Source organism: Lolium rigidum, chromosome 2 (assembly GCF_022539505.1).
Source record: "Lolium rigidum isolate FL_2022 chromosome 2, APGP_CSIRO_Lrig_0.1, whole genome shotgun sequence".
Classification (NCBI taxonomy): domain Eukaryota; kingdom Viridiplantae; phylum Streptophyta; class Magnoliopsida; order Poales; family Poaceae; genus Lolium; species Lolium rigidum.
The window spans coordinates 102,896,528-102,905,947 of NC_061509.1; positions in this window are offsets into that span (position 1 = coordinate 102,896,528).

Consider the following 9,420-nt stretch of genomic DNA (forward strand, 5'->3'; position numbering starts at 1 on the left):
GTCACATGCATTGCCATGCCAAAGAATCAGACTGAAAATCGTGACAAGGTTTAGAAAACAATCTAATTAGGCCCCTCAAGGCTTCAACAACGGTTCACAGAATAATCACACACCTGATTTTAACCTTGTAGATGTCCAGTTAGCGCCAGCACCTAACCTGAAGGCTGGTTAAGCAGTGAGCGGTAATAATGAATACCATATCATCAGTTTTAATAAGGTTATGTATCCGTCTATAAAAGGGATTCAGCGATCCAATGATAATAGAAGATTCATCAACAATAATCACAAAATAAGCGCAGCTGGCGAGTAGTGGTTGTTCAATCACGGTGCCAACGCTTATCGCCAGGATGTCCCAGCAGTACCAGACGCCCCGTCATCCATCTCTTCGCACGCTGCTCATCTTCCAGATAGTCCGCCACGAATAGCCAAATACGCTGAAAATTTTGCACGGAACAATATCGAGGCAGCAATACCAATCAGGTAAGGCAGCGCTTAGTTCTGCTGACAGCATAAAGCCAGTTTAGTCCGGCGTTAATGCAGAAAGACCTGTTTTGCCAACGACCAGCGTAAACATAGTGTCATCTTACACCTGGCAGATTCAATCAACTCACCACCACCAATCAAGTCCGCCGTAAGGTCGTTATTTTTGAAAATACCCATGACTGAAACAGATAAGGCCTTCCACGCCCCATAACTGCGGGACGCCAAGGCATTCGATAGGGTTCAGACTGCCAGAGACGCAGACACTGTTGCTGGAAGATTGCGGGTTAATCCAGCGATAAGCGATCAGGTTCATTCGTCATACACCAGACGACCGGCTTCAACCAGCAAACCTTTCACTTCATATCGAAGAAATCTCCCCATATTTACCTCCAGCAACCGCATAACCGAACTCATACTGAATGACATCACCTGCATCCCACTTCAGCATCGACGCTGGTTTAAGCAGAGCACTTCACCAACTCCAGCGACGCCATTTATAAGCATCCATAAATAAAGCAATTTCATAGCCCCCACCGGTATTGGGCTTAAAGCCAGTCGAAATGGTAATGTGATCCCAACTCAACGCATCACGGAAATCACCGTCGGTCATCAGTCATATCACCTTTCTGCACTTTGCCAGAACAGCGACGACCAGCCAGGCCACCATTTGCTGTCCAACCAGAGAAGCCACAATTTACACCAGTATCTAGTACACAGATAAAAGCAGCAACTTTGTTTGTGCTGAAGCACTGGATGTTCTTTGTGTAAATTAATCCAAGATGAACCCATGAATCACAGAATTCAAAAAGTGAACTTTACATAAACAAATCTTAGAAGTTTTGTAAAGTAAAACTTGGGATAGTATACAAGCAATAAAATAAGTTTACCATCCAGCCTAGTTTGCATTTTTGCATAAAAGAACCTTTAAAGGTGATGTTAGTCAAAAATAATATTAGCTGTACTTTCGTTCAGCTTTACCAGCGTAGATAATCAAAGCTTCAGTCTTCCGTAGAATACTTCCTTGATAGCCCTTAATTGGCTGTTAAACAAATTATCAGGTACACAATCACCAACAATCACTTAAAGAAAAATCTGAATTGTCTTTAATAATTAAAGGAATCGAGATCCATTGCCTTACTGACTTTTATCAAATAACACCGACACTTCCTTTTTACACAGAATACCCTCTTCGCTGAATGTCCATATTCTCCTTAGTCGAGAAATACCTCTTTAACTCTTTCCAGATTGACTTCCAAGAAATATACAGACCAGGCTGACTAAAAAGCCCACCTCTGTTTTCATCATAGTGCACCATTTAAAGCAGGTTCATAACGCGCGGTCCCCCCCATGTCAGTACGGTAGTGAATAATGTCATCAAACAATCAATATATCGTCAGACCGCTATCACTACCCCAGCGCCAGTTCACCAGCAGGTCGAAGATTTAAATCAGAGTAACAACTTCCGGCATCAACACAGGGGAACAACGGTACACCACATGATATGAAGGCAGAAGACTGTACAATCCAGGATGACCCGAAAGGCGACCGGGGCAACAACACTCACCAGTAATGAGAAGTATTAAACAGATCATCAACTGCGGATTAAACACCTGGCAACAATACCAGTTTAGACGCAAAATCCGCGAGCAGAAGAGTCGAAGCATTTGAAAGTTCCACGCATGACATTGCAGGAAGCCATCAAAGAGATTATTAAACATGCCGCACCTCATTGATTAACCAAAAATTCTGGAGAGTTAAATGCAATGGCATTGACCAGCATATTACATTTGACTTTGCCTATGACCGCGGCAATCAGTAATTACTTTTGCAGGTGGTCAGAGCTGTTGTGCCGAACACGGCACTTCCGGATTCACCAAAATCAAGTAGTTGATTTTACATTACGAACCGTCCCAGTGCCTGCTTTGTTACTGGCATTCACCACACGCAGCAGCTGAATCCGGGAAGAAGTTGGTTGTGGTTAAATCAGTGTTTCCTGCATATCGGGATCAGCAATTGTTTGGGGAACGAATCAGCCCATCAGGTAAGACCAGGTAGCTGAAAGCAGCCAGTCAACGACCGTGTGGTCACGAAGTGGGAAAACGACAATGACGAACGCGAGCAGGCCAGCCCAGCAACGCCAGCAGGCGACCACAGCTGATAGACCGCCACGCTCATTAAACCCAACGGTCATGTTTTGCCGCGACGGATCAGACTGCTGACCGGAGATCGCCAGCAACGCATAACGGGGAGAGAGTCGACCGTTCAGCGGTAGGGGAACAGCGGCTGAATTGAGGTTTCCAGCAAACTCATAAAGCAATGCTGTCGAGAATTGCGGTTAACCGGTACCGCCCAGCAAATCTGCAGCGGGAATGAATAATGCAGATCCGCCGCGATCCGCAATGCCACGGTTTCACCGGAGTAATGCCCCGCAGTCAGCGAGGTACCGGAGAGGTCAGCATACAGGGAGCGTTGGTGGATTGCCGGAGAGTCCCACGACAAGCATAACGGCAAGCCGAGGTTGCCGCGACGTACGCTTCGATAATAAGCAAAATTTCAGGCGTGGCGCAGCTGCCGCCAGAGTAGCACCGCCAGCGTACAAGCAGGCGGCGCCAGATATCAAGGCAGTCAGCGCCGTCGAAAGTCAGCGTTGCCAGCAGGCCTGGTGACCAGCGATCGCCGAGATGGTGTTGCGGGACTGGCAGGTCAGGGGAGAAGGTGACCGTGCGGTGGAGAGGGAGAGAGGCCAGCGGAACCGCTTTACGGAAAGTTCCGCGCCCAGCAGGTCGTACACGCTCGGCGAAACGGGCGGGGATCGCCATCACATCCGCGCGCGACAAAGGTTTCAGCGTAGCATCACCCAGCATCAGATTTCCGGTGAGCCTTAATGAACAGAAGGCGATAGACCGAGAGAGATGAGAGATGAACGGCAGCAGCACTTCCGCCAAATGCATAATAAGCCCAGACGCAGCCCTGTTTTAATGGGAGCAAATGAGTTGTCCATGCGTGAGATGTATATCTCATCAAACCAGTATGAGGCTTAAAACCAAATAAAAAAGGTATGTCCAACCTAATTACGTTCTATACCTCAATATATGAATACATGAAAGAAAATCTAAATTTTCATCTCCTTTTGTATCCCCATTTTAATTGTTTTTACTCAGCGGTAAATTGTTTTGGTGTGGTTTGGTGAGATTTCCAAAATGGGGTTGATCTTCACATTAATTCAAAGTCTCCACTTGGCACCTCTTTCTTGGTCAACCTGGTCAACATCAGTGATGATGGTCAACATAAAAGTTGTTCACTTTCATATGGTCTTGGATGACATGACTTTGGTTGACCAAGGTTAGTTGAGAAATCAGAAGAAAAATTGGTGCAAAGTGGGGAAGAAAATAAAATTGGGACATATGACCATTATCACATGTATGTGAGTTTTGAATTTTCCTTTGATTTGATTCTTGTTTCTTTGATGCAATTGGGTTTATTTATCATATATAAGAGTTTTACAAGCAAGGGATCAAGAAATGGTGGCCTTGGTTGAGGATTTGCAATTTTGGCTAAGTGTATGTGAGGGAATTTTGGGGATTTTCTCACTATGTGATTTCTCTCCATTTGATTTGACTTTGGTTGACTCTAATGTGATTCTTATGGGTTTAGAAACATTTTAAAATCATTGAAACCAATTCAAATGGTCTTGTTCAAAGATTTGCAAAAATGGCCATAACACATAAGAGGTGATGTGTTAAATTTTATTATTTTTGTAAATTGTTCACCTTGCTTTACTTGGGCATGGGTTAGGGTCAATTTAGTGTTATATTAGGTTGAGAGATGGTTTCACATCATTTGGTCAAGGTTTAGAGGCATAGGGCAAGAATTGGGTATTATGGCTATGTGTCACATATGCCTCTATGCATATGTGGCATTTGAATTTTAATTTGACTTGGATTGGCCCAATTGGTGGTGTTGAGTGTTGAAATGGTTCATAGGAGTGATCCAACCATTCACAACATGTCTTAGGGTCAATATTCTTAAAATCACAATTTGCTATTTTGCTCTCATATGCCTCTATGGCATTTTTAGTTCCTTTTTAATTTTCTTGGAAACCTCTTGAAATTGGTTTGATAGGTACTAGGTATGGTGTATGAAGGTTTTCCAAATCTCTAAGCAAAGTAGAAAAGCTGAGGGTAAGGTTTTATAAATATATCCATAGGCACATATGCCTCTTTCTTATTTAATTTCCTTTTATTTTATTTTAACTAGTATGGTGAAAAGAGGGGTGAGGTTTAGGGTTTAAGATCATTTCAAATACTAATAACAAGCAATCATAGCAATAACACAAGAATTAAGCAAGATCACTATGTATCATACCTAATTTAAATAAAGTTTTTGTTGGTTCCAAAATTTGGAACTAGTGAAATTCATTTGTTTTATTTTGAAATTCTTGGGATGTTACAATGACATGCGGGACCCATGAGGCAGCAGCATCCTCAGCGTTTATTGTTCATAGAGGTTGACATGTGGGACCCGTGAGCCAGCGGCGTCCTCAACGTTTTAAAGGCTGCAGGTGATCGAAAGAAAAAATAAGCCAAAAATCGTTTGGTCAACAAAATCCAAGAAAATAAACATTTACCGTTATGAGAGGATGACATGCGGGACCCATGAGGCAGCGGCATCCTCAACGATTCCAAGGCGGCGGGGAAATATCCAGAAATTAATTAGGGGTTCAAAATAAATCCATCAAAGGAAACTTTTATTGTTCATAGAGGATGACATGTGGGACCGACCTGCCAACGAGCGTCCTCATCGTTTCGGAGGGGGCGGGGAGATCAAAAGAAAAAGGCAAATAGCCAGAAATTAGGGGTAAAAAATAACTCCAAGAAAGGAAACTTTTATTGTTCGGAGAGGATGACATGCGGGACCAATGAGCCAGCAGCTTACTCAACGTTTCAAAGGCGGCATGAGATCGAAAGAAAAAGGCAAGTGACAAAATATCAGGAGCCAAAGATAATCCAAGAAAAGAAACTTTATTGTACGTAGAGGATGACATGCGGGTCCCATTTAGCGACGAGCGGTCTCAACGTTTCAAATGCGGCTTGAGATCAAAATAAAAAGAAAGTTGATTGTACATAGAGGATGACATGCGGGTCCCATGAGTCAGCAGCTTACCCAACATTTCCAAGGCGGCAGGGGATCAAAAGAAAAAGGAAATAGCCAAAAATCAGAGGGTGAAAAAAAATAAAGAAAATAAACATTTATAGCACATAGAGGATGACATGCGGGTCCCATGAGCCAGCAGGTTCCTCAACGTTTCAAACGTGGCATGAGAACGAAAGAAAAAGGCAAGTGACCAAATATGAGGAGCCAAAAATAATTCAAGAAAAGAAAGTTTTATAGTACATAGAGGATGACATGCGGGTCCCATTTAGCAGCAGCGGTATCACCGTTTGAGAGGCGGCAGGGATCGAAAGAAAAAGGCAAGTGACCAAATTTGAGGTGCCAAAAAAAACTCCAAGAAAAGAAAGTTTTATAGTACATAGAGGATGACATGCGGGTCCCATTTAGCAGCAGCGGTATCACCGTTTGAGAGGCGGCGGGGGATCGAAAGAAAAAGGTAAGTGACCAAATATGAGGTGCCAAAAATAATTCAAGAAAAGAAAGTTTTATAGTACATAGAGGATGACATGCGGGTCCCGAGTTAGGAGCAGCGGTATCACCGTTTGAGAGGCGGCAGGGGATCGAAAGAAAAAGGCAAGTGACCAAATATGAGGTGCCAAAAAAAACTCCAAGAAAAGAAAGTTTTATAGTACATAGAGGATGACATGCGGGTCCCATTTAGCAGCAGCGGTATCACCGTTTGAGAGGCGGCAGGGGATCGAAAGAAAAAGGCAAGTGACCAAATTTGAGGTGCCAAAAAAAACTCCAAGAAAATAAAGTTTTATAGTACATAGAGGATGACATGCGGGTCCCATTTAGCAGCAGCGGTATCACCGTTTGAGAGGCGGCAGGGGATCGAAAGAAAAAGGCAAGTGACCAAATTTGAGGTGCCAAAAAAACTCCAAGAAAAGAAAGTTGATTGCACATAGAGGATGACATGCGGGTCCCATTTAGCAGCAGCGGTCTCAACGTTTCCAAGGCGGCAAGGGATCAAAAGAAAAAGGAAGTAGCCAGAAACAGGGTGTCAAAAAAAATCCAAGAAAAGAAAGAAATTTGGATCATAGAGGATGACAAGCGGGACCCATGATCCTGCATCGTAAACGGCTCGATCGGAGAGTGTTGAACGAGATGGTGCGATCGAGAAAAAAAATAATGCTAGAGAGGCTGCCATCTGGGCCCTACATCCCTGGGCGGTGCGGATTTGCGTTGACTCGGCCGGCGAACCCGAGAATTCGTGATGCACCACGTCCCGGGCCACCATACGCGACGTTTTGGCCGCTTTCGTCGGGCTAGGTGGCCTCAAAAACGAGAAAAAAAAGTTTTGACATGCACCACGGAGGGACCCAAAATCGTCGGCCATGGTACACCGGCAACCACGGCGCGACTTCAACTTCGTCGGCCATGGCAACTTTTCTTGTAGTGGTTACTGCTCTCTTGATTGTCGCTTCCCAGTCTATTGCTAGCCTTCACTTGTACTGAGCGGGAACGCTGCTCGTGCTTCCAAACACCTGAAAACCAAGTTATTCCGGAGTGTCCACCATAAATACCTATGCATGGCATTTCAAACCATTCCAAGTAAATTCTCATGTGCTACCTTTAAACCTTCAAAATGCTTCTCAATTTGTGTCAATGTTTTATACCTCATGAGGAAGTATGTGGTGTTTATCTTTCGATCTTGTCATTTACTTCTGACAGACTTTCATAATGGACTAGTGGCACATCCGCTTATCCAATAATTTTGCAAAAAGAGCTGGCAACGGGGTTCCCAGCCCCAATTAATCAACTTTCACTAATAACTCTCTTCACATGTTTTGCCCTGATTTATCAGTAAGCAACTTAAATTTCAAATAGACACTCCTCCATGGTATGAGATTGTTGGAAGGCACCCGAGGATTCGGTTAGCCATGGCTTGTGTAAGCAAAGGTTGGGGGAGTGTCATCCATAATAAAACTAAAGTACGTGTGTAAACAAAAGAGAAGAAGGATGATTTACCTTGTCGGTAGAGATAACGTCCTTCATGGGAGCCGCTCTTGAAAGTCTGGTTGACGAGGTAGTTAGAGTACCCACTATCATTCGTTGACAACAACAAACACCTCTCAAAATAATTTTACTTCTGTTTTACAAATGAAAAGCTCTAGCACATGTTAATCCCTGCTTCCCTCTGCGAAGGGTCAATCTTTTACTTTTACATTGAGTCTCCATCCTTTCTTTGAGCACTTTCTTGAGAGCACAATTGTCATTCTTAGTATAATATGCTTGTCCCAAAATGTGATTAACTATGGTATAACTTTGATGCTTTTATCTTTGATAACCTCTACTTCTAGTCTTTCCATGAACTTCAAAGATGCCCAAGCATTTATGTTTTGTTGTACAAATACGGGCAAGCGAGATACCACTTTATCATATCCTTCTATGAACATTGCAATCCTGCTGATAGACATGATTCATGATGCTCATTATTAATTTGTTGGTACCTTTTCCATGATTTTATTTGAATGTATCTTATTATGAATTGCTTAAGCACTTGCCATATCATGAGAATATTTACATCATATGAACAAATGTGTTCGTGAAAGTTCTTTTATCGCACTCAGTTGTTAACTGAATTGCTTGAGGACAAGCAATAAGCTAAGCTTGGGGGAGTTGATACGTCCAAAACGTATCTACTTTCCCAAACACTTTCGCTATTGTTTTGCCTCTAATTTGTGTATTTTGGATACAACTAACACGGACTAACGCTGTTTTCGGCAGAACTGCTCCGGTGTCTCGTTTTTGTGCAGAAATCCAACTTTCGGGAAAATCCTCGGAATTTATGCCAAAGGTCTTATTTTTCCAGAAGATTGACGGAGCCAGAAGGGCAAGCCAGGTGGAGGCCCGAGGCCCCCACACACTAGGCCGGCGCGGCCCAGGAGGGGGGCGCGCCGCCCTACTGTGTGGCCCCCTCGGCCGGCCTCCGACGCCCTCCTCTGGACTACTTAACGCCTTCGACCTAAAAACGCACGGGAAGAAGACGAAGTCGCCAGAAACCCTCCAGAACGCCGCCACATCGCGAAACTCCGTCTCGGGACCAGAAACTCCGTTCTGGCACTCCGCCGGGACGGGGAATTGGAGGAGATCATCACCACCGACGCCTCTCCATCGACCTGCCATGTTTCCCCCATCCATGTGTGAGTAATTCCCCCGCTGTAGGCTGAAGGGGATGGTAGGGATTGGATGTGGTCATGTAATAGCATAAGATTGTTAGGGCATAGTGCCTAGTGTCCGTAATTGGTACTTTTATGATATTGTTGCAACTTGTTATGCTTAATGCTTGTCACTAGGGCCCGAGTGCCATGATCTCAGATCTGAACATGTTATCAATTCATGATGATATTCATTGCTTTATGATCTTACCTGCAAGTTGTATACACATATTGTTGTCCGGAACCCGAGGCCCCAAAGTGACAGGAATTGGGACAACCGAAGGGGAAGACGGTGATATGAGGATCACATGTGTTCACGGAGTGTTAATGCTTTGCTCCGGTGCTCTATTAAAAGGAGTACCTTAATTTCCAGTAGATTCCCTAGAGGCCCGGTGATGTCTACGGGAGCTTCTATTCTTGTAGACAGTGTTGGGCCTCCAAGAGCAGAGGTTTGTAGAACAGCAGCAAGTTTCCCTTAAGTGGATTACCCAAGGTTTATCGATCTCAGGGAGGAAGAGGTCAAAGATATCCCTCTCATGCAACCCCGCAACCACAAAGCAAGAAGTCTCTTGTGTCCCCAACACACCTAATAGGTGCACTAGTT